This window comes from Somniosus microcephalus, chromosome 8 (assembly GCF_052327205.1).
Source record: "Somniosus microcephalus isolate GS21.2 chromosome 8, FLI_Smic_1.0, whole genome shotgun sequence".
Lineage (NCBI taxonomy): Eukaryota > Metazoa > Chordata > Chondrichthyes > Squaliformes > Somniosidae > Somniosus > Somniosus microcephalus.
In genome coordinates, this window is record NC_140994.1 from 110771068 (window position 1) to 110798619 (window position 27552).

The following is a 27552-nucleotide window of genomic DNA, read 5'->3' on the forward strand; positions in this document are numbered from 1 at the left end:
ATCTATCTGAGACAAAAAACAAACGACTACAATGAGCAGGGAAATGATATATCCTGAGCAATGCACAAAAAATAAAGCAAAGGAAAAATACAAGTACACAACACTAAAAAATAACCCAGAAATCCTCTACGTGGACTATACCACACACAAAGGGACTAAGCTGAAGAACAACCTCATATTCTACACCGAATACGTCACCTCCTGGAAGGAGACTTTACAAAAACACTACACATACGTCTCCAGTGAAGGTATTGGCAGTGGAGGCAGACTGAAAATATGTAAAGATGGAAACCTAGATAAAGATGACCCCCTGCTAACCATAAGCTACTACAACAAAAATAGAAAGATCATGATACAGGGGAATGTGGAAAATCTGGACACCTTCGAAAAGGAATTCCCCCAGTTGAAAACTAAGACAGACACAAAGAGGACCAATGGACAGGAAGCAAAAGAGAATCGAACAGAGGATGAGGAGAGCCAAGTGGAGGAAGAAGAAGAGAGACCAGCAGAGGAAAACACCTCCCTGTACATCTCCACCCCCCCCACACCTCTCAACGAAAACAAAATGATGAAAGAGAATCTGGCCAAACTAGAACTTGATTTCAACGAATACAGAGAAACACTGGCCAAGAATCTGAAGGAGGAACTCAAACAGCTAAAAACGGAACACGAGTCCACCATCCACAAGCTGAGAAAGACCATAGAGGAGCAAAGAAATGAGATCAAAGAACTCCGTACTCAACTAAACAAAATGAAGGAGACCGTAGAAAGGCTCAGCAGGCAACACAAACCTCTTAAGGTCCAAAAACCTGAGGACACAAAAACAACACACACAAGGACACAGAACCCGCCGGATGCCACCCCACACGAAGACACACCGAAAGCCACAAACCCTGCTCCAACCAGCCCTCAGTCGAGTCATGCCCAGACTACTGATACCCAGTCCTCACACACAGGAACACAAAAACCGACAGATACCCCCCTAAACGAGGACACACCGAAAGCCCCAAACCCCGCTCCTGCCACACAACATATCCCAGAAACCCAGCCAACAACCAGCCACCAGGCGAGTCCTACCCAGACTACTGTTACCCAGTCTGAAAAACCAGCCCCTCAGGCGGTCCTGCTGACCGACTCCAACGGAAAGTTTCTGGACCCTCAGAGGCTGTTCCCAGACCATCAAGTCCTGAAAAAATGGTGCAGCAACACAGGCCAAGCAATGAAGATCCTGAACAAAGAATCCCTTGGAAGCCCCAAATGGATTGTGATCCACACAGGCACGAACGACCTACGCACCCTACAGGAAAACACGGCTTGGGCGGTGAGCAGGATGGCAGAAAAGGCCAGCAGGGAATTCCCCGAGGCGCGGATCGTGATCTCCACACTACTGCCCAGAAAGGACACCCCAGCCTATATAATCCACAACACCAACAGGGAGATCGACACGAGATGTTCTGTCCTCCCCAACGTCTCCCTGGCCCATCATCCAAACATCAACACAAGGGACCTCTATGACGAAATACATCTACTCAAACAGCGGATGTGGGTCTTCGCAAGAAACCTCATAAACACTGCCAAAAGACGCAGCCCTCCCACCCCCCCTACCATTGGGAGCCCAAACAGGACCACCAATGTCCCCCACCCCCCTTTACAAAACCGACAACAGAACCGTGCTTTTATACCTGACCCAAGACCCCCCTCTAGACCACAGACTGTAGACCAAGAACTGAGAAAGATCATGACGATGCTGAACAGCCTGATAGAAAGCCGGAGAAATTATTAATATTGTTATTTATCATTATCATTATTGTTATCTTATCAGTATTATTACTATTATTAGATAGATATATGTGCATGCCTCATGAAATTTATACTAAATCATCACTTAGCATTATAGAAAATAGTGTTTCCACACTCATCCCACAAAATAGGTCCATTTTATTTCGTTTTATTGAACTATATAAATGCGTTCTTTCCACATAAGCTGCTGGAATATCCAGGGCCTCCGCTCCTCAACTTTTGGGATGAAGAGTACAGACCCTGAATTCCTAAAAGCTATAAAAGACATTGATATAATTGTGTTAACAGAAACATGGTGCCAAAAGGACATGCCGACCCACTGTCCTCCAATGTACCATGAAATCATTGTGCCCTCAGTAAAGAACACTAAAACACGCAAGGGCAGAACCTCCGGGGGAATATTGGTGTGGTATAAGGGAGAACTGGACAAACACATCTCACCGGTAAAACAGGGGAAATCACACGTATGGCTAAAACTAGATAAAAATATAGGAATAGCAAAAAAAGATGTTTACTTATGTGCGATCTACATACCTCCAATAGATTCGCCATATTTCGAAGAGGAGTTATTTGATACTCTCCACATGGAAATCAGCCATTTCCAGGCCCAAGGAAAGGTGATAATATGTGGGGACCTAAATGCAAGGACTGGTTGTGAACCTGACTTCATAGACCCACAGGGAAACAACCATGTGTTTGGCCAGACCCCTTTAGATGTCACACCAGCCATCGCAAATCGGAACAACCTTGATCGTGAAATAAATAAAAGCGGTAGGGAGGTAGTGCAACTCTGCCGAGCCTTAGGCCTGTACATAGTTAATGGTAGGTTCAGAGGGGACTCCCTAGGGAGACTCACATACTCCTCAACTCTTGGGTCTAGTGTGGTGGACTATACAATCACTGACCTGGACCCCTGCGATATCAACGCATTCACTGTCAGGCAGCAATCCCCCCTCTCAGACCATAACCAAATAAATGTGTACCTTAAACTTTCTGCCCAAACTACAGACACAAAAAAAGAACACAGTAAGCTACATAAAATAAACCAGACATACAGATGGGCCCCAGACAGTGGAGATAAATTCATCACAGCACTAAATTCACCTGATCTCACAAGTAAAATTTCAAAATTTAAAGAAAATCTATATGAGATCACCAGAGATGGTGTAAACACGGCCATAGAGGATATAAATATGATCTTCCATGAGGCAGCTGTAAAAGCCGACCTCGTGAAACAGAAGAGGAAGCATCACAAAAGACAAAATAAAAATATGAAATGGTTTGACCACGAATGCAAAAATGCCAGAAAAGACCTGAGAAAAATATCAAACCAAAAGCATCGGCAACCAAACAACCCGGACCTACGTACTAGATACAATGAAACCCTCAAAAGATATAAACACACCATTAGGAACAAAACACAAAACTATACCCACAAAATACTCGAAGAAATTGAAAACTCCACCAATCCAAAACAATTCTGGGAAATGTGGAATAACCTGAGTACAACACAATTGCAAGCATTACCAATCCAAGATGGCGACATCTGGAGAACACATTTTGAAAACCTCTACAAAGACATCCCAAAAAACAAAACAAACACAAGTCAACATCAGGTCACAGAAAAACTCCACACATTAGAAGCAACAATTAAAGACAACCAAAACCCTCTAGACTCCCCAATCACATGGAAAGAACTGGCCACAAAAACAAAATCTCTCCACCTAAAGAAAGCCTGTGGCCCAGACAACATCAAAAATGAAATGCTAAAGTTCAGCAATATGGAGATGCAGGGTGCGATACTCAAACTATTCAACATCATATTACGCTCAGGCTGTTTTCCCGATATCTGGTGCCAAGGACTAATCTCCCCCATATATAAAAGTGGAAACAAATCAGACCCAAATAACTACCGCGGCATCTGTGTCAACAGTTGTCTAGGGAAGTTATTCTGCAGTATTCTAAATAGTAGATTACTTGATTTTCTTAACAAACATAATATCCTCAGAAAAAACCAAATAGGCTTTCTTCCAAAACACCGCACCGCCGACCATATCTATACCCTTCACACCCTCATTGAAAAACATAAACACCAAACAAAAAATGGGAAAATATTCGCCTGTTTCATCGACTTCAAGAAAGCCTTTGACTCTATATGGCACGAAGGGCTCTATTATAAACTTCTTCAATGTGGAATAGGGGGCAAAGTCTATGACCTTATTAAATCAATGTATCTGAAAAACAAATGCGGGGTCAAAATTGGAGACAAACGCACCGATTTCTTCACCCAGAGAAGAGGCGTCCGGCAGGGCTGCAATTTGAGCCCGACCCTGTTCAACATATACATAAATGAATTAGCAGACATGCTGGAGCAAAGCGAGTCACCAGGTCTCCGTCTCCTGGATGGAGAAGTGAAGTCCCTGTTCTATGCGGACGACCTGGTTCTGCTGTCTCCCACAGAACAGGGATTACAGCAACAACTAGACCTACTCGACAAATACTGCCAAAATTGGGCTCTAACAGTAAATCTAAAGAAAACCAACATCATGATTTTTCAGAAAAGACCCAGATGTCAGGAAAACAAATACCAGTTTACCCTCAGTGATACCACTATAGGACACACTATGAGCTACACCTACCTTGGTCTAACTATTACAGCATCAGGGAGCTTCAGCATAGCAGTGAATGCACTAAAAGAAAAAGCCCGAAGAGCCCTATATGCAATAAAAAGAAAATTCTACAACATCCAAATCCCAATCAAAATCTGGCTCAAAATTTTTGACAGCATAATCCTGCCCATTGCACTGTACGGTAGTGAAGTATGGGGCCCGCTAAATCACCAAAGCTACACTAAATGGGAAAAACACACAATAGAAGCCCTACATGCAGAATTCTGCCGAAGCATCCTTCGCACCCAAAGAAAAACGCCAACAAATGCATGCAGAGCCGAACTAGGCAGATACCCACTGATAATAAACATCCAAAAACGAGCACTAAACTTCCTAAATCACCTCAAATCTAGCTCCCCAGACACCCTTCATTTCAAAGCCTTTCAGACCCAAGAGCTAAACCCAGAAAAGAGTCCCCTGAGTCAGCTGCTACTGAAACTAAGTACTCAGCCGGACCCCCTGACCAGCCCCAGACCAACACAGCCGTCCAAACACCAATCCGAGTGAACCAAATCATTAAAAAATGCAAAGAAACCTACCTGGAACATTGGAACAAAATAACCGAAAGCCAAAGCAGATTAGAATGTTACCGGGCCCTAAAAAGAGAATATAAACTGGCAGACTACCTCACGACCATCAGAGACACAAAACAGAGACAGACCCTCACCAGGTACAGACTAAGCGACCACCAACTGGAAATTGAAAAAGGCAGATACAAGAAATCCTGGCAGCCTAGAGAGAATAGAATATGCGATCAATGTCTGGCTGGCGAGGTTGAAACAGAAATGCATTTCCTCCTAAAATGCGAAAAATTCAACACATCAAGAAACATATTATTCAACAAGCTAAGCCAAACAACCCCAGATTTCAAGGAATTGGATGATCTGTCAAAATTGAGATTAGTCCTAGGAGAAGGAGACAGACCATACCTTGGGGCTAAATATGTAACAACATGTCACAACCTGAGGACTGTTTAAAAGTAAGACTGTTTAAAATTAATATTGAACGTACCAAATGAAGTAGAAAGACTGTTTAAAATTAATATTGTTTAAAAGTAATATTGTATATACCCAACAAATGTCAAATCGATTGACACCTACAGAATGTTGGAAAACTGTACCTTTTTGCAATGTAAGCTTTGGCAATATGGTTCTCTGTAAACTTTCATGCCAATAAAGCATTTGAACTGAACTGAACTGAACTGACAGCAGAAGAGACAAAGAGAGAGACAGATAGAGACAGAAGGATAGACCGAGAGCGAGACAGAGATACAGAGATAAAGAGAGAGACAGAGACAGATGTAGAAAGAGACAGAGAGAGAGAGAGAGCCAGAGAGAGATCGAGAGAGAGAGACAGAGAAAGGGAGAGTCAGGGAGAGACAGAGTGAGATGTAGAGAGTGAGAGCCAGAGACAGATGTAGAGAGAGAGACAGAGAGAGACACACAGAGAGCCAGAGACAGATATATAGAGAGAGACAGAGAGAGAGACAGATATAGAGAGAGAGGCAGGGAGAGAGACAGAGAGAGAGAGAGACAGAGGGAGAGAGAGAGATGAGCATACATTAAGATCCTGCTTTTTGGCTCCATACCAGCAAATGTTTTGACCCGACTGCGACTGGAATCAGCCCGAGAAGGAAAATCAGAGGCAATGGCCTAGAAATTCAGTTTGGGGCGCCCAGCTCGCCGGAATTACCGCTGCACGCGGAGCCACTTGCGCCAGCGGGATATTCAGTTTCAGCACCCCAAGTGGAAGCCGGCCGCTAAACAAGGGTTTCGGCGCCCCGCTTGGGGCGCTGAAACTGAATATCGGCGCGCAAAGTGCCGCAGCGCCACCCGCTGCGGCACGGCAGCCTGCGGTACTGCAGGCCTTCCTCCCACTCTTAAGGGGGAGATGCCTGCAACAGCACGATCCCCGCTCGCGAGTGCCGGCAAATGAGCCCGGCACCAAGGAGAAGTGCCGGCCTCTCGGGGAACAGCCGGCAATGCCGCGGGGAAGGGGGGTGTAGGAGGCCGGGGACGGAGGTGCGGGCAGGCGGCCGCCGAAAAAGCGGCCGGCCGCACCTCCACCTTAACTCGCCCCACTACCGCCACAGGTAGGCCCTTGTGTACCGGTCGCTGTTTGCGGCCGGCGCGGAGGAGGCGGCAGCGACCAAATATGGCCAGCGGGGCGCTGCGCACACCGATGATGTCATCGGTGGCGGCGCAGCGCTACAGGCTAACGCCGCCATTAGCGCCCCGCTAAATATCGCGGTGGTTGTGGCCAGAGGCGCAAAAGCCCTCTTTGGGTGCAAACTGGTGGCGCAGGCCACTGAATTTCTAGGCCAATGTGTGTAACAGCCCAGTTCTGCTGCAGAGTGAGTAGTGACTAGCTGGGTGGATGCTGTGTAGAAGCTAGGGCCCCAAAATTCAGCACCTTAGCGCTGGCATTTAGGGCTGATTTCGGGAAAAAAATGGCGGCCGCATCGCTTCCAGCCACTTCAGGCAGGTCAGTAGCTCAGTCGTTGCCTGCGTGCGGCAGTAGAATTCAAATGAGGCAGATCATGACATCAATCAGCGTTCGACGTTGATTTGATGCATAACCTGCCATTTTGGACGTTGTCATTCCATCAACGCCCTCTCCTAAACTCGAACAGCTGAAGGTGCATTCAGCTGCACGAGGGAAACCCCCACTAGTGCTATTGAAAGAGATACTTTCAACTTGTAGGTAAGTTGATTTTCTCTTGTACTGGCTCTTGCAGAGTTTATCTCGATACTGGCTTTCTGGAACACATTTATAAAGTTGGCAAAGTGTGCAGCTGAACGTTGGGAAGACGTTGGCTGTTCCTGGAAAGTCTCGGAGTATACCACTTGCTCCCAGTCATGGGGGCTCTACTTGCTGTCCCCCTCGCTGCAGCATGTCAGGGAGATGGAGTAGAGGCAGCAAAGGCAAACTGCCTATAGAGGGAGGAGGAGGACGGGCAAGAGGGTTCTCAGCAGGAGGCCTTGCCCACCTAGGGTCTTCAGGGAACACTTCTCCTACCTGCACCTAAGCCAGGAGCAGTGTATTTGGAGACTCTGATTCACTAAGTAGGTGGTCACAGAACTCTGCCACCTCCTGCAACCAGACCTGCAGCTTCAGATCAGGGCTATGACGGCGCTGCCAGTGGCCCTCAGGGTGACCGTGGCCCTGAATGTTTTGCGCCACTGGATCCTTCCAGCTGGAGCCAGCGACATATCTAACATCACGCAGTTCACCATCCATTGCTGCATCCGAAATGTCACAGAGGCTCTGTACTCCAGGAGAAGGGATTACATTGTCTTCTCTCTAAACAGAGTGAAGCAGTACGAGTGCGCAGGTGGCTTTGCCAGGATATTGGGCTTCCCCATGGTGCAGGGTTCCATCGACTGCACACTGTGGCTTTGCGGGCTCTGCATATCAATCTTGAGATGTACCGCAACCGCAAAGGTTACCACTCTCAATGTACATTTGGTGTACGATCGCGCCCAGCACATCATGATAGTGAATGCCTGGTATTCTGGCCTTTATCCTGTGCCAGTCCGCTGTGCCAGCAATCTTCCAGCCACCATTGTTGAACCCGAGGATGGCTGCTTGGAGACAAGGGCTATGCGCTCTGCACCTGGCTGATGACTCCCCTCCGCAACCCCAGCACTCATGGCCAGAAATCATATAATGAGAGCCATGCCACCACGAGGACCGCCATCGAGCAGACCATCAGGGTGCTCAAGCAACCGTTCCCCTGCCTTGACTGCTTGGGAGGAGACCTTCAGTACATGCCAGAGTGGGTGTCCCAGTTCATCGCAGTCTGCTGTATCTGCCACAGCTTGGCCATCATGGGGGCGCAGCCCTTGCTACCACGGGACTCGCAACCACCTCAGGATGAGGACGAGGAGGTGGAGGAAGGGAGAAGGCAGGCAGCAAACCCGGCACCGCATCGGACTCTGGTTTCAATGAATGAAACCCTAGATCCGTGTTGCTGAACAGTTTCCCCACCATACCATCCCTCTGTCATGGAACATCACAGCGTCCTCTTGGGCACAAAGCTGAATTGAAAGCCACCGCAAAAAAAACATGCCAAACATAATTTTATAAATGATTATTTTGAATCTTACATAACAATGTCAATTAATCTCCCTTGTGCATTCCCTTAGTGTCTGTCTTTCGTGTTACTTTGCCTATTCTAGCATTCCTATGCAGTGCTACCCCAGTGGCTGGTGGAAGGCTGATGACTTTCCATGGGGGACACTGCAGATGGCCTTGCAGGATGACCTCCAGCAGCTCTGGGCCTAGAACATAAGACCATAAGTAGGAGCAGGAGTAGGCCATACGGCCCCTCGGGCCTGCTCCGCCATTCAATAGGATCAAGGCTGATCCGAACCTAGGCTCACGTCCACTTCCCTGCCCGCTCCCCATAACCCCTAATTCCCTTATCAGCTAGGAAACTGTCTATCTCCGTTTTAAATTTATTTGATGTCGCAGCTTCCACAGCTCTCTGAGGTAGCAAATTCCATAGATTTACTACCCTCTGAGTGAAGAAGCTTCTCCTCATCTCAGCTTTGAAAGGGCAGCCCCTTATTCTAAGATTATGCTCCCTAGTTCTAGTCTCACCCATCAGTGGAAACATCCTCACCGCATCCACCCGATCAAGCCCCCTCACAATCTTATATGCTTCGATAAGATCGCCTCTCATTCTTCTGAATTCCAATAAGTAGAGGCCCAACCTACTCAACCTTTCCTCATAAGTCAACCCCCTCATCTCCGGAATCAACCGAGTGAACCTTCTCTGAACTGCCTCGAGAGCAAGTATATCTTTTCATAAATATGGAAACCAAAACTGTACGCAGTGTTCCAGGTGTGGCCTCACCAGTACCCTGTATAACTGAAGCAAGACTTCCCTGCTTTTATACTCCATCCCCCTTGCAATAAAAGCCAAGATTCCATTGGCCTTCCTGATCACCTGCATACTAACCTTCTGTGTTTCATGCACCAGGACCCCCAGATCCCTTTGTACTGTAGCACTTTGCAGTTTCTCTCCGGCTGTAGACTGCACCATCTCGGTATGGGCGGCAGCAGTCTGGGCTGGCTGCCTGACAGGCAATAGCAATAGCACTGGCGGAGTGGCAGTGGTGGGAGTACGAATGCTTTCATCCTGAGAGAGGACCGCAGGTTCTTGCTCCATGGAGCCACTCCCAGTCCCCTGAGGCGGCACCTCAGCATTCCTAGCCATCAATATACAGAGGAGAATACTGATGTTTATGGAAGGAAAGAAAGAGTCTTTGGCATAACTTGAATGGAGACTACCTATATCTCTTCTGGAGCTACATCAATCTGCAGATACAGTGGCCGCAAACCTGCGCTGATGTAGCACTGGTGAATCACCTCCCCTGGCTTGTGTAGCTTATCCACGTTTCTATAGCTACAAATGGATGAGCCTGCATGTCGATGAGGGGTAAGTTAATATATATTTAATTGTTTTAAGTGCGTTAAAGGATAATGTGAGACAAAATTGCAATGTGTGGTTTAGAGATGAATGGTCCAGACGCATAAAATGAGCGAGAAGATTGAAAGATTGGACCGTGGCGACATCATCCAAAAACACGGCATCAGTTTCCACATGTACGCTGATGACACCCAGCTCCAGCTCGCCACCACTTCTCTCGACCCCTCCAGTCTCTAAATTGTCAGACTGCTTGCTGGATGAACAGAAATGTTCTCTAATAAATATTGGGATCACCGAAGCAATTGTCTTTGGTCCCCACGACAAACTCCGTTCCCTAGCCACTGAATCCATCCCTCTCCCTAGCCTATCTCTGAGGCTGAACAAGACTGTTCGCAACCTTGGTGTCATATTTGACCCTGAAATGAGCTTCTGACCACTGGGATCTCTACACGGAATAACACCAGGATCTGTACACTGAATAACACCAGGATCTGTACACGGAATAACACCAGGATCTGTACAATGAATAACACCATGATCTATAAACGGAATAACACCATGATCTGTACAGTGTATAACACCAGGATCTCTACACTGAATAACACCAGGATCTGTACACTGATTAACACCAGGATCTGTACACTGATTAACACCAGGATCTGTACAGTGAATAACACCAGGATCCGTACAGTGAATAACACCAGGATCTGTAAATGGAATAACACCAGGATCTGTACAGTGAATAGCACCAGGATCTGTCCACTGAATAACACCAGGATCTATACAATGAATATCACCAGGCTCTGTAAACGGCATAACACCAGTAACTGTACCATGAATAACAACAAGATCTGTACACTGATTAACACCAGGATCTGTAAACTGAATAAAACCAGGATCTGTACACTGATTAACACCAGGACCTGTACACTGATTAACACCAGGATATGTACAATGAATAACACCAGGATCTGCACAGTGAATAACACCAGGATCTATAAATGGAATAACACCATGATCTGTACAGTGTATAACACCAGGATCTCTACACTGAATAACACCAGGATCTGTACACTGATTAACACCAGGACCTGTACACTGATTAACACCAGGATATGTACAATGAATAACACCAGGACCTGCACAGTGAATAACACCAGGATCTGTAAATGGAATAACACTAGGATCTGCACAGTGAATAACACCAGGATCTGTCCACTGAATAACACCAGGATCTGTACAATGAATATCACCAGGATCTATAAACGGAATAACACCAGGATTTGTACCATGAATAAAACCAGGATCTGTACACTGAATAAAACCAGAATCTGTACAGTGAATAACACCAGGATCTGTACGATGAATAACACCAGGATCCGTACACTGAATAACACCAGGATCTTTAAACTGAATAACACCAGGATCTGTACACAGAATTACACCGGGACCTGTACAATGAATAACACTGAGTTCTGTGCACAGAATAACACCAGGATCGGTAAACGGAATAAAACCAGGATCGGTACAGTGAATAACACCGGTATCTGAAAATGGAATAACACCAGGATCTGTACACGGAATAATACCAGGAGCTGTACAGTGAATAACACCATGACCTTTAAACTGAATAACACCAGGATCTGTACACAGAATAATAGCGGGATTTCTACACTGAATAACACCGGGATCTGTAAATGTAATAAGACCAGGATCTGTTCAGTGACATGTTCACCAAAACAAAAGCAACATTTTTGCCTGCTTTATAGATTTCCAGAAGGCATTCAATTCCATTTGGCACGACGGGGCGTGGTGTGGCGCAGGGCTCGCCCATCTCACCGGCACTCTTTAATATTTACATAAATGAATTGGCAAAACTACTTGAACAATCTACAGCACCCGGCCTCACCCTATATGAATCCAAGGTTAAATTCCTCCTCCATGCAGATGACCTGGTTCTGCTCTCACCAACTGAGGAGGGTCTACAGCAGAACCTGGATCTACTAGAGTCATTCTGTCAGACCTGGGCCCTGACAATAAACCCCCAAAAAACCAAAGTTCTAGTGTTCCAGCAAAGATCCAGACATCAGGGACCCAGAATAAATTTCACACTAGGAACAACCAAAATTGAACAAACCACAAACTACACATACTTAGGCTTAAAAATCAGTTCTACGGGAAATTTTCATCTGGCTGTGAATGAACTGAAAGAGAAAGCAAGAAGGGCTTTCTATGCCATTAAAAAATCAATCCAAATAGAAATCCCAATTGGCATTTGGCTCAAAATTTTTAAATCAGTAATTGAACCAATTGCACTCTATGGCATGAGGTGTGGGGACCGCTAACACAACAAGAATTTGCAAAATGGGACAAACACCCAATTGGGGTCCTACATGCAGAATTCTGTAAAAGTATCCTCCAGACTCAGGAAAACCGCAAACAATGCATGCAGGGCAGAACTCGGCCAATATCCACTACTAATTACTATCCAAAAAAGAGCCACCAAATTTTGGAAACATCTAAAAATGAGCAACCCCCACTGCTATCATTACGAAGCCCTGAAATGCCAAGAGAGGATCATAAAGAAGAGTCCCCTCAGTCAACTAGTCCTGGGACTCAGTGAAGTAACTACTAACACTACTAATAATAACCAGCCCCAGGACAGTGACATCATAGCACAGAGAATTCGACCTAACACAATTGGCACTAAGCAAAAGGAAAAATACCCGACATATTGGGCAGAAACAACAAAAACCCAAAACAAACTCGATTGCTACTTGGCCCTAAACAGACAATACAACATGGCTGAATACCTGACCACGGTAAAAGATAGCAAATTAAGAAAAACCTTGACTATGTACAGACTTAGTGAGCATAGCCTGGTCATCGAAAAAGGCAGACACAGACAGACCTGGCTGCCAAGAGAGGACAGGATATGCTCTTACTGCAGTCAGGGAGTGGTGGAGACAGAGATGCACTTCCTCACAGCTTGTGGAAAATATCAGGGCATAAGGGGGAATTTCTACCCAAAATTCATAAAAATATGCCCTGAATTCATAAATTTGAATGACGACCAAAAACTCCCATACCTATTAGGGGAACAGAGAAATTGCATAACCTTAGCGGCAAACTATGTTACAGCTTGCCATAAGCAGAGGGACAACCATTAAATCTAAGAAAAAAGAGTATATACATATTATATGAGTGTATATTTATATACACAGGGATATATCTGTTTATACACTGTATGGATAGATCTGCGTTTATGTGTTCAACCATAAATATTTTTTTTCAGTGCTTTGGCAACATAAGATGTACCTTGTCATGCCAATAAAGCAATTTGAATTGAATTGAATTGAATAACAAGAGGATCTTTAAACTGAATAACACCAGGATCTGTACACTGAATAACACCGGGATCTGTACACTGAATAACATCAGGATTTGTACAGTGAATAAAACCAGGATCTGTGAAAGGAATAACTCCAGGATCTGTACACTGAATAACACCAGGATCCATAAATGGAATAACACCAGGATCTGTACACGGAATAACACCGGGAGCTGTACGCTGAATAATACCAGGATCTGTACACTGATTTCACCGAGTTCTGTACACAGAATAACACCAGGATCTGTACACTGAATAACACGAGGATCTGTACACTGAATAACACCAGGATCTGTACAGTGAATAACACCAAGATCTTTACACAGAATAACACCAGGATCTGTACAATGAAAAAAACCTGGATCTCTACAGTGATTAACACCAGGACCTTTTCAGTGAATAACAGAAGGATCTTTAAACTGAATAACACCAGGATCTGTATACTGAATTACACCAGGATCGGTACACTGAATAACATCAGGATTTGTACAGTGAATAAAACCAGGATCTGTGAAAGGAATAACTCCAGGATCTGTACACTGAATAACACCAGGATCCATAAATGGAATAACACCAGGATCTGTACACGGAATAACACCGGGAGCTGTACGCTGAATAACACCAGGATCTGCAGACTGAATAACACCAGGATCTGTACACTGATTTCACCGAGTTCTGTACACAGAATAACACCAGGATCTGTACACTGAATAACACGAGGATCTGTACACTGAATAACACCAGGATCTGTACAGTGAATAACACCAAGATCTTTACACAGAATAACACCAGGATCTGTACAATGAAAAAAACCTGGATCTCTACAGTGATTAACACCAGGACCTTTTCAGTGAATAACAGAAGGATCTTTAAACTGAATAACACCAGGATCTGTATACTGAATTACACCAGGATCGGTACAGTGAATAACACCAGGATCTGCAGTGTATAAACCCAGGAACTGTAAACAGAATAACACCAGGATCTGTACAGTGAATAACACCAGGATCTATGAAGGGAATAACACCAGGATCTGCAGAGTGAATAACACCAAGATCTGTACACTGAATAATACGGGGATCTGTACACTGAAAAATATCAGGATCTGTACAGTGAATAAAACCAGGATCTTTGAAAGGAATAACACCAAGATCTGTACACTGAATAACACCGGGAGCTGTACACTGAATAACACCAGGATCTGTGAACGGTATAAAACCAGGAGCTGTACACGGAATTTCACCGAGTTATGTACACAGAATAACAGCAGGATTTGTACACTGAATAACACCAGGATCTGTACAGTGAATAACACCAGTGTCTGTGAACCGAATAACACCAGGATCTCTACACAGAATAACACCAGGATCGGTACATTGAATAACACCAGGAGCTGTACAGTGAATAACACCAGGATCTATAAACAAATTAACACCGGGATCTGTACACGGAATAACACCAGGATCTGTACACTGAATAACAACAGGCTCAAAGAGTGGTGTGGGAAGAAGGGGTTTCAATTCATGGGGCACTGACACCCATACTGGGGAAAGAGGGAGCTGTTCTGTCGGGGTGGGCTCCACTTAAACCGGGCTGGGACCAGTGTCCTGGTGAATTGAATAACTAAAAAAAAAAAAAGGGCAGCACGGTGGCATAGTGGTTAGCACTGTTGCCTCACAGTGCCAGGGACCCGGGTTTGAATCTGGCCTCGGGTGACTGTGAGGAGTTTGCACATTCTCCCCGTGTTTGCGTGGGTTTCCTCCGGGTGCTCCGGTTTCCTCCCACAGTCCAAAGATGTGCGGGTTAGGTTGCTTGGCTATGATAAATTGACCCTTAGTGTTAGGGGGATTAAATACGTGGGGTTACGGGGATAGGGTGGGATATGTGTTGGTGTAGGGGTTACGGGGATTGGGTGGGATATGTGTCGGTGGGCCGAAATGGCCTCTATCTGCATTGTGGGGTTTCTGTGATTTCTGTGATCTGTGATCTGTACACTGAATAACACCAGGATCTGTACAATGAATAACACCAGGATCTGTACAGTGAATAAAACCAGTATCCGTACACTGAATAACACCAGGATCTGTAAACGATATAACACCAGCAACTGGACACAGAATAACACCAGGATCTGTACACTGACTAACCTAAGGATCTGTACACTGAATAACACCAGGAGATGTACACTGAATAACAACGGGACCTGTACACTGAATAACACCAGGATCTGTACACTGAATAACACTGAGTTCTGTACACAGAATAGCACCAGGATCGGTAAACAGAATAAAACCAGGATCGGTACAGTGAATAACACCGGCATCTGTAAATGGAATCTGTACACTGAATAACACTGGGGTCTGTACAAGGAATAACACCAGGAGCTGTACAGTGAATAAACCACAACCTTTAAACTGAATAACACCAGGATCTGTAAAAGGAATAAGATCTGCACACGTAATAACACCAGGATCTACACACTGAATAACACCAGGATCCTGCGCAGTGAACAACACCAGGATCTGTGATTGGAATAACACCAGGATCTGTACACGGAATAACACCGGGAGCTGTACACTGAATAACATCAGGATTTGGACAGTGAATAAAACCAGGATCTGTGAAAGGAATAAATCCAGGATCTGTACACGGAATAAAACTGGGATCTACACACTGAATAACACCAGGATCGGTACACAGAATAACACCACGGTCTGTAAATGGAATAACACCAGGATTTGTAAATGGAATTAAACCGGGATCTGTACAATGAATAACACTAGGATTGTAACACTGAATAACACCAGGATCTGTACACAGAATAACACCAGGATATGCACACTGAATAACACCAGAATCTGTACACTAAATAACACCAGGATCAGTACACTGAATACCACATATATCTGTATACTGAATATCACCGGGACTTGTACACAGAATAACACCAGGGTCTGTACACTGAATAACACTGGGATCTGTACACTGAATAATACCAGGAACTGTAAATGGAATAACACCAGGATCTGTACACTGAATAACACCAGGATCTGTACAGTGACTAACACCAGGATCCGTGAATGGAATAACACCAGGATCTGTACACGGAATAACACTGGGAGCTGTACACTGAATAACATCAGGATTTGTACAGTGAATAAAACCAGGATCTGTAAACAGAATAAAACTGGTATCTGTACAATGAATAACACCAGGATATGTACACTGAATAACACCAGGATCTGTATACGGAACAAAACCAGGATCTGTAAACGGAATAACACCAGGATCTGTACACTGAATAACACACATATCTGTATACTGAATAACACCAGGATCTGTAAACTGAATAACACCAGGATCTGTACACTGAATAAAGCCAGGATCTGTAAACGGAATAATAGCAGGATCTGTACACTGAAAAACACCAGGATCTGTACAGTGAATAAAACCAGTGTCTGTGAACTGAAGAACACCAGGATCTGTCCAATGTATAACACCAGGATCTGTACAGTAAGTAACTCATCAATCTGTAAACTGTAGAACACCAGGATCTGTACAGTGAATAACACCATGATCTTTAAACTGAATAACATCAGGATTTGTAAAGTGAATAAAACCAGGATCTGTGAAAGGAATAAATCCAGGATCTGCACATGGAATAACACCAGGATCTGTACACTGAATAACACCAGGATCTACAAACTGAATAACACCGCGATCGGTACACAGAATAACACCAGGATCTGTACTCTGAATAACACCAGGATCTGTATAAGGAATAACACCAGGATTCTGTACATGGAATAACACCAGGATCTGTTCACTGAATAATACCAGGATCTGTAAATGGAATACCATCAGCAACTGTACACTGAGTAACACTAGGATCTGTAAACTGAATTAACACCAGGATCTGTACGCAGTATAACACCACGGTCTGTAAATGGAATAACACCAGGATTTGTAAATGGAATTAAACTGGGATCTGTACAATGAATAACACCAGGACCGTAACACTGAATAACACCAGGATCTGTACACAGAACAACACCAGGATCTGTAAGCTGAATAACACAAGGATCTGTACACAGTATAACACCACGGTCTGTAAATAGAATTGTAGTGTCCGTGTGTTGATAAAGACACTGAAGACAGGAGTTGGTTCATAGGTATTTACTAAGCAAAGTCTGGGGGGGGGGGTGTTCTAACGGATATACACAATATACAGGCTTATATAGCCCGAGTGGCAATTACCGGCATTACAGCACACCTGGGGCTCTTAAGGCACATACACCACAATTCCTCCCCTTTTAGCTACCCAGCGCATCATATTTTAAGTAATTATTAATTGCATGTTATAAACAAAATAATATACATTGCTGTAGTTAATTAATTATAAGTCAGTCTCTCAGGAGGCTTCCTGACTCGGTCCGGGTAACGCCTCGGGGGTGTAGTAGTTTCTGGTGGTGTAGTAGGTTCTTCTGGCAAGGCTGATTCGGCTTGAATGCCAGTGTCGGGTTCATCGGGTTCCAGTATCCCGGGTTTCTGTACCACCGGATCGGAGGTAGATATGGGTATCTCTACTTCATCGTTAGATGTATAGAGTTATGGTGTAGGTTGTCTCTTTTCGGATGACTTTATGATTTGGTCAGCATGGTGCCTTATTATGCTTTCTCCGATGTCCACGGTATACATCAGTGGTCCTAGTCGTGTGCAGATAGTTCCAGGCTGCCATTTCTCGGTACGGTAGTCCCGGGCCAAAACTTGTTGACCTATCTGGAAGGTTCTAGTTGGCCTTTCACTCATGCCTTGAAACTGTTGGTTCTCCACGTCCCTTCTGATGTTGGGCTTGACCAAATCCAGCCGGCATCTTAGGTTTCTATTGAAGAACATCATGGCGGGAGTTTGGTTGGTAACCATGTGTTGCATTCCTGTATGCGAACAAGAAGTTATCCACCTTGTGCTGAAGTTTTATGTCTTCATTACCCATGGCCTTTATGGCCTTCTTGAAGGTCTGGACAAACCTTTCAGCCAATCCATTGGTGGCGGGATGGTATGGGGCAGACGTGTAGTGCTAAACCCCATTGTTGTTTTTTTTTTTTTTTTTTTTAAGAACTTTCTGAATTCTTCGGACACAAATTGCGGTCCATTATCAGAACATATCTGTTCTGGCAGCCCATTCCTGGCAAATATGGTCCTTAATACTGTGATGGTTTTTTCCGTGGTGGTGGAGGACATCTTTATTACCTCCGGCCACTTGGAGTGTGCATCAACCGCGATTAAGAACATTGAGTCCATAAATGGACCAGCAAAGTCGATGTGCACCCTTTGCCAGGGAGATGAGGGCCACTCCCATGGATGTAGAGGGGCTTGTGGTGGAGCGTTTTGGACCTTCTGGCATCCTAGGCAGCTCTTGGTCATTTCTTCGATGTCTCCATCGATATCTGGCCACCATACAAACGCCCTAGCTAGGTTCTTCATTTTCACTCCACCCAGATGCCCCTCGTGAAGCTCCTTTAGCACTTTATCCTGGAGTTTGGGTGGAATCACCACTCTGGATCCACACATCAAGGTTCCTCGGCACACTGACAGCTGTTCTCTTCTTTGCGAGAATGCTGGCAACAGTGGTTTGCCATGTGCTGGCCATCCCTTCACTGTTAAATCATAGACCCGTGAGAGAGTCGGGTCATTTCTCGTCTCCCTTTCAATGGCAGAATTTGTCACTGGTAGACATTCCACTATGGTAGAGTGGAACATCTCTACTGGGTCTACTGTAGGTGCCTCTTCTACTGTTGGCAACGGTAGGCGCGATAAACCGTCAGCATTCCCATGCTGTTTTGACCCTTTGTATTCTATGTTGTATTGGTGTGCCCCTAGAAAAAGGGACCACCTCTGTAGCCTTTGCGCTGTCATAATGGGAGCACCTTTTTTAGGGTTGAATATGGAGATGAGGGGTTGATGGTCAGTCAACAAGGTAAATTTTTGTCCGTGTAGGTAATGGTTGAATTTCTTCACTCCCCATACCAGGCTGAGTGCTTCCCTGTCGATTTGGGCATAGTTACACTCAGCTGAGTTTAATGAGCGTGACGCAAAAGCTATCGGCCGTTCTGAGCCATCAGGGAATTTATGGGATAATACTGCTCCTATGCCATAAGGGGATGCATCGCACGCCAGTCTGATTGGCAGTGATGGGTTGTAATGAGCCAAAACTTCTTCGGATGTGATTAAGTCTTTGCATTTATGGAAGACACGTTTACAGTCTTCGTTCCATTTCCAAATCACTCCTGTTTGTAAAAGTTCATTGAGAGGGTGTAGAAGAGTTGATAAGTTCGGTAAAAATTTATGATAGTAATTTATTAATCCCAGGAACGACCTTAATTGTGAAACATTTTCAGGTGCTGGGGCTTTTATGACCGCTTCAATTTTCTCAGGTGACTTATGCAACCCTTCATTATAAATTATGTGGCCACAATATGATATCTGATTTTGGAAAAATTCACACTTGGGGCGATTTGTTCGTAGGCCCCGTTCTTTCAGCCTAGTGAGCACCTGCTCCAAATTGGCAAGGTGCTCGTTGTCATTTTCTCCTGTTATAAGGATGCTGTCTAGGTAGCATTGAGTCCCCGGAATCCCTTGCAGGACTTGCTCCATAGCTCTTTGCCAGATAGCTGGAGCTGATGCTACTCCAAAAACCAGTCGATTGTACTGGTACAGGCTTTTGTGTGTGTTTATCGTGAGATACCTTTTAGAGGCCTCCTCAACCTCCATCTGTAGATATGCCTGTGCCAAGTCAATTTTGGTGAAACGTTTCCCTCCGGATAGTGAGGCGAAAATATCTTCTATCTGTACTGTGTGAAGGACCGGGTTTACAGTCACCTTGAAGTCACCACAGATGCGAATTTTTCTCTGTTCTTCAGATTTATCTGTATTCAATGCTTTTTTCATGACTGGAACGATGGGTGTTGCCCATTCGCTCCAATCTATTTTGGATAATATGCCTGCTTTTTCCAACTTCTCCAGCTCTGCCTCGACTGCTGGACGTATTGCGTATGGCATCAGTCTTGCCTTAAAAAATTTGGGAATTGCTGCATCTTCCACTTTTATTGAGGCGGTGATGCCTTTCAAGGTTCCTAGTTTCTCTTGAAACACTTCTTTGGCGTTGGCCAAGATGTCTTTTAATCGTTCAGGTATGATGTCATCATTGTTTTTTTCCTTACTGGTCACCGTTAGTGCCTGAATGGAGTGCCAGTCTAAACGTATCTTCCTGATCCATTCACGTCCCAACAACGGTGGACCACCATCTTGTAGAATGTATAAATACAACTTTTGTATTTCTTTGCCATTGTATACAACAGGCACCCTTATTTTTCCTTTGGGGTATACTTTCTGCCCCGTATATGTTTTTACGATAATGGATGTGTCTTTTAGAGATATATGCGAAAATAGCCTCTCGTAATCCCGTCGATTTATTACGGTTAGAGCTGATCCTGTATCTAGCTCCATTTTAACTGGGGACCCTCCTATTGTGAGGGTAACCCAAATGGTTTGGTAATCATCTTTGGCAAGTACATTATGTAATTTGAGACAGCTTAGTCTCTTGTTTTCGAAGTCGCTATCGCTCTTCTGGTCTTCGGAGCTACTGTCCGTCGTCATTTGTACCTTCCTGTACTTTTCTTTATTGATTTTTTTTTTTCTGTCTGTGGATTTATTTTGTCCAGATCGGCATACCCGTGCAATGTGTCCAATCTTTCCGCATTGCCTGCATGCTTTGTCCTTGAACCAGCAGTCCCTCTGGTTATGGGTGGATCTGCCGCAGCGATAACATCTTTCGAAACCCTATGTCATTTCATGGGTGCCGAAGTCCTGTGTCTTTTGTTGTATCTCTGCAGCTCCTTTTGCTGCTGCTTCGTATGCTACAGCCATAATGAAAGCTTTGTCCAATGTTAAATCTTTTTCAGAAAGCAGCCTTTTTTGTGTCCCTTCACTTAAGAGACCGCAAACGAATTTGTCTTGAAGATAATCTGATAGTCCTGCCCCGAATTGGCAGTACTTTGATAGCTTTCTTAATTCGGTTAGGTAATCAGTGTTACTTTCATTCTTATGTTGATTTCTCTTGAAGAACTTGAATCGTTCCGCTATCAGCAGCGGTGTTGGGTTTAAGTGCTCCTGCAGAGTATCAACAATTTCTTTAAAATTCTTGTCCTTTGGTTTGGCTGGAGTGATTAAATTTCGTAACAGCCCGTATGTCTTTGCGCCCATTAAGTTCAGAAGTACTGAAGCTTTTTTTTCATCTTCTATTCCATTTGCAGTGCAATATACCTCTACTCTTTCCACGTATGGGGTCCAATCCTCTATTTCATTACCAAAGCATCAATATTGCCAGACTTAGACATTTCAGAAAAGATATGGCGCTTCCCGCGCTTTCCCGCCGCTGCTGCCGATAACAACGCTGTTTACTGCGGTTTCCGTTCTCTTTCCTTTTTTAAATTTTTTTTATTTACTGTTGGAGACTCGTTCCCGCCGGAGGTCTGAACGCTGACCTGCTTGCCGCACCGGCCGTCTCCCGAATGCTCCCTCCCAGTCCATTATTGCTTGCCTCCGATTTCGCTGCCTGTCTCAGCTGTAGAGCCAGCTGCTGGAGCCCCAGCCTGATGCCCAGGAAGGATTAGCGCAGTACCTGCCACCAGCTTAGCCAGCTGGTGAAACCACAGCTTCTCTCACTTCCTTGAGTTTTCTGGATGCCCGAGGAATCGATGTCCTTGAGGTGCTGTCGAATTGCAGGTAAGTCCGTTTCCACTTCGTCGCCACTGTAGTGTCCGTGGGTTGATAAAGACACTGAAGACAGGAGTTGGTTCATAGGTATTTACTTAGCAAAGTCTTGGGGGGGGTTCTAACGGATATACACAATATACAGGCTTATATAGCCCGAGTGGCAATTACCGGCATTACAGCACACCTGGGGCTCTTAAGGCACATACACCACAAGAATAACACCAGGATTTGTAAATGGAATTAAACCAGGATCTGTACACTAAATAACACCAGGATCTGTACACTGAATAACACACGTATCTGTACACTGAATAACACCAGGATCTGTATATGGAACAAAACCAGGATCTGTACACTAAATAACACCAGGATCTGTACACTGAATAACACACGTATCTGTATACTGAATATCACCGGGATCTGTACACAGAATAACACCAGGGTCTGTACACTGAATAACACTAGGACCGTAACACTGAATAACACCAGGATCTGTACACAGAATAACACCAGGAGATGTACACTGAATAACACCAGGATCTGTAAATAGAATACCATCAGCAACTGTACACTGAGTAACACTAGGATCTGTAAGCTGAATAACACCAGGAACTGTACACAGTATAACACCACGGTCTGTAAATACAATAACACCAGGATTTGTAAATGGAATTAAACTGGGATCTGTACAATGAATAACACCAGGACTGTAACACTGAATAACATCAGGATCTGTACAGTGAATAACACCAGGATCTGTACAGTGAATAACACCAGGATATATACAGTGAATAACACCGGGATCTGTAAATGAATAACACCAGGACCTGTACAGTGAATAACACCCGGATCTTTAAACTGAATAACACCAGGATCTGTACACAAAATAAAACCAGCATCGCGACGCTGAACAACACAAGAATCTGTACAGTGAATAACACCAGTGTCTGTAAACTGAATAACACTTCGATCTGTTCACTGAATTAGACCAGCATCTGTACACTGAATAACACCAGGATTTGTAAACGGAACAACACCGGGATCTGTACACTAAATATTAGCAGGATCTGTAAACTGAATAACACCAGTATCTGTATATGGAATATCACCGGGATCTGTATACGGAACAAACCGAGATCTGTACACAGAATAACTCACCAGGATCTGCACATGGAATAACACCAGGATCTATACAGTGAATAACACCAGGATCTGCACACAGAATAACACCGGGAAATGTACACTGAATAATACCGGGATCTGTAAGTGAATAACACCAGGAACTGTACAGTGAATAACACTCGGATCTTTAAACTGAGTAACACCAGGAACTGTACACAAAATAAAACCAGCATTGCGAAACTGAATAACACCAGGATCTGTACAGTGAAAAACACCAGTGTCTCTAAACGGAATAAGACCAAGGTATGTACACTGAATAACACCAGTGTCTGTAAACTGAATAACACCAGGATTTCTAAACGGAAGAACACCGGGATCTGTACACAGAATAAAACCAGGATCTGTACACTGAATAACACCAGTATCTGTATATGGAATATCACCGGGATCTGTATGTGGAATAAACTGAGATCTGTCAATGGAATAACACCAGGATCTGCACATGGAATAACACCAGGATCTGCACAATGAATAAAATCAGGATCTGCACACAGAATAACACTAGGACCTGTACACTGAATAAAACTGGGATCTGTAAATGGAATAACACCACGATCTGTACAGTGAATAAAACCAGGATCTGTACAATGAATAACACCAGGATCTGTAAATGGAATAACGCCAGGATCTGTACAGTGAATAAAACCAGGACCTATAATGGGAATAGCACCAGGATCTGTAAAGGAATAAAACCAGTATCTGTACAATGAATAACACCAGCACCTGTACACTGAATAACACCAGGATCTGTTCACTGAATAACACCAGGGTCAGCACACTGACTAACACCAGTATCTGCATATGGAATATCACTGGGAGCTGTATACGGAATAAAGCGAGATCTGTACACTGAATAACACACCAGGATCTGCACATGGAATAACACCTGGATCTGCACACAGATTAACACTGGAATCTGTACATAGAATAACACACCAGGATCTGTAAACTGAATAACACCAGGATCTGTACACTGAATAACACCAGGACCTGTACATGGAATAACACCGGGATCTGTACACTGAGCAACACCAGGATCTGTACACTGAATAACACCAGGATCAGTACACTGAATAACACCAGGATCTTCACACTGAATAACAACAGGATTGTTATGCAGAACAATACCAGGATCTGTACTCTGAATAACACCAGGATCTGTACACAGGATAGCACCAGGATCTGTTCACTGAGTAACACCAGGATATGTACACTGATAACACCAGGATCTGTAAACGGAATAACACACGTACCTGTATACTGAATATCACTGGGATCTGTACACAGAATAACACCAGGGTCTGTACACTGAATAACACCGAGTTTTGTACACAGAATAACACTAGGATCTGTACACTGAATAACACGAGGATCTGTACAGTGAATAACACCAGGATGTTTACAGTGAATAAAACCAGTGTCTGTGAACTGAATAACACCAGGATCTGTCCAATGTATAACACCAGGATCTGTACACTGAATAACACACGTACCTGTATACTGAATATCACTGGGATCTGTACACAGAACAACACCAGGGTCTGTACAGTGCATAACACCCGGATCTTTAAACTGAATAACACCAGGATCTGTACACTGAATAACACCAGGATCTGTAAACGGAATAACAGCAGGATCTGTACACTGAATAACACCAGGTTCTGTACAGTGAATAACACTAGGATCTGTACAGTGAATAAAACCAGTGTCTGTGAACTGAATAACACCAGGATCTGTACACTGAATAACACCTGGATATGTACAGTCAATAACTCTTCAATCTGTAAACTGAATAACACCAGGATCTGTACACAGAATAGCACCGGGATCTGTACACTGAATAACACCAGGATCTGTACAGTGAATAACACCAGGATCTGTACACAGAATAGCACCGGGATCTGTACACTGAATAACACCGGGATCTGTAAATGAATAACACCAGGATCTGTACAGTGAATAACACCCGGATCTTTAAACTGAATAACACCAGGATCTGTACACAAAATAAAACCAGCACCACGATGCTGAACAACACAAGGATCTGTACAGTGAATAACACCAGTGTCTGTAAACTGAATAACACTTCGATCTGTTCACTGAATTACACCAGCATCTGTACACTGAATAACACCAGGATTTGTAAACAGAACAACACCGGGATCTGTAAACTTAATAACACCAGGATCTGTACATGGAATAAAACAAGGATCTGTACACTAAATATTAGCAGGATCTGTAAACTGAATAACACCAGTATCTGTATATGGAATATCACCGGGATCTGTATATGGAACAAACCGAGATCTGTACACAGAATAACTCACCAGGATCTGCACATGGAATAACACCAGGATCTATACAGTGAATAACACCAGGATCTGCACACAGAATAACACCGGGAAATGTACACTGAATAATACCGGGATCTGTAAATAAATAACACCAGGAACTGTACAGAGAATAACACTCGGATCTTTAAACTGAGTAACACCAGGAACTGTACACAAAATAAAACCAGCATTGCGACACTGAATAACACCAGGATCTGTACAGTGAAAAACACCAGTGTCTCTAAACGGAATAAGACCAAGATATGTACACTGAATAACACCAGTGTCTGTAAACTGAATAACACCAGGATTTCTAAACGGAAGAACACCGGGATCTGTACACAGAATAAAACCAGGATCTGTACACTGAATAACACCAGTATCTGTATATGGAATATCACCGGGATCTGTATGTGGAATAAACTGAGATCTGTCAATGGAATAACACCAGGATCTGCACATGGAATAACACCAGGATCTGCACAATGAATAAAATCAGGATCTGCACACAGAATAACACTAGGACCTGTACACGGAATAAAACTGGGATCTGTAAATGGAATAACACCACGATCTGTACAGTGAATAAAACCAGGATCTGTACAATGAATAACACCAGGATCTGTAAAGTGAATAACACCAGGATCTGTAAATGGAATAACGCCAGGATCTGTACAGTGAATAAAACCAGGACCTATAATGGGAATAACACCAGGATCTGTAAAGGAATAAAACCAGTATCTGTACAATGAATAACACCAGCACCTGTACACTGAATAACACCAGGATCTGTTCACTGAATAACACCAGGGTCAGCACACTGACTAACACCAGTATCTGCATATGGAATATCACTGGGAGCTGTATACGGAATAAAGCGAGATCTGTACACTGAATAACACACCAGGATCTGCACATGGAATAACACCTGGATCTGCACACAGATTAACACTGGAATCTGTACACAGAATAACACACCAGGATCTGTACACTGAATAACACCAGGATCTGTACACTGAATAACACCAGGACCTGTACATGGAATAACACCGGGATCTGTACACTGAGCAACACCAGGATCTGTACACTGAATAACACCAGGATCTGTACACTGAATAACACCAGGATCTGTACACTGAATAACACCAGGATCTGTACACAGAATAACACCAGGATCTGTACACTGAATTACACCAGGATCTGTAAACTGAATAACACCAGGATCTTTACAAGGTACAACACCAGGACCTGTACACGGAATAACACCAGGATCTGTACACTGAATAATACCAGGATCTGTTCACTGAGTAACACCAGGAACTTTACACGGAATAAAACCAGGATCTTTACACGGAATAAAACCAGGATCTGTACACAGTATAACACCGGGATCTGTACACAGAATAACACCAGGATCTGTACACTGAATAACATCAGTATTTATACACTGAATAACTCCGGGATCTGTACACGGAATAACACCAGGATCAGTACAATAATTAACACCAGTGTCTGTACACAGAATAACACCACGATCTGTACAGGGAATAGCACCAGGATATTGTACACGGAATAACACCAGGATCTGTACACTGAATAACACCAGGATCTTTACACAGTATAATACTGGGATCTGTACACAGAATAACACCGTGATCTGTACATGGAATAACACCAGGATCAGTACACTGAATAACACCAGGATCTTCACACTGAATAACAACAGGATTGTTACGCAGAATAATACCAGGATCTGTACTCTGAATAACACCAGGATCTGTACACAGGATAGCACCAGGATCTGTTCACTGAGTAACACCAGGATATGTACACTGATAACACCAGGATCTGTAAACGGAATAACACACGTACCTGTATACTGAATATCACTGGGATCTGTACACAGAATAACACCAGGGTCTGTAAACTGAATAACACTTCGATCTGTTCACTGAATAACACCAG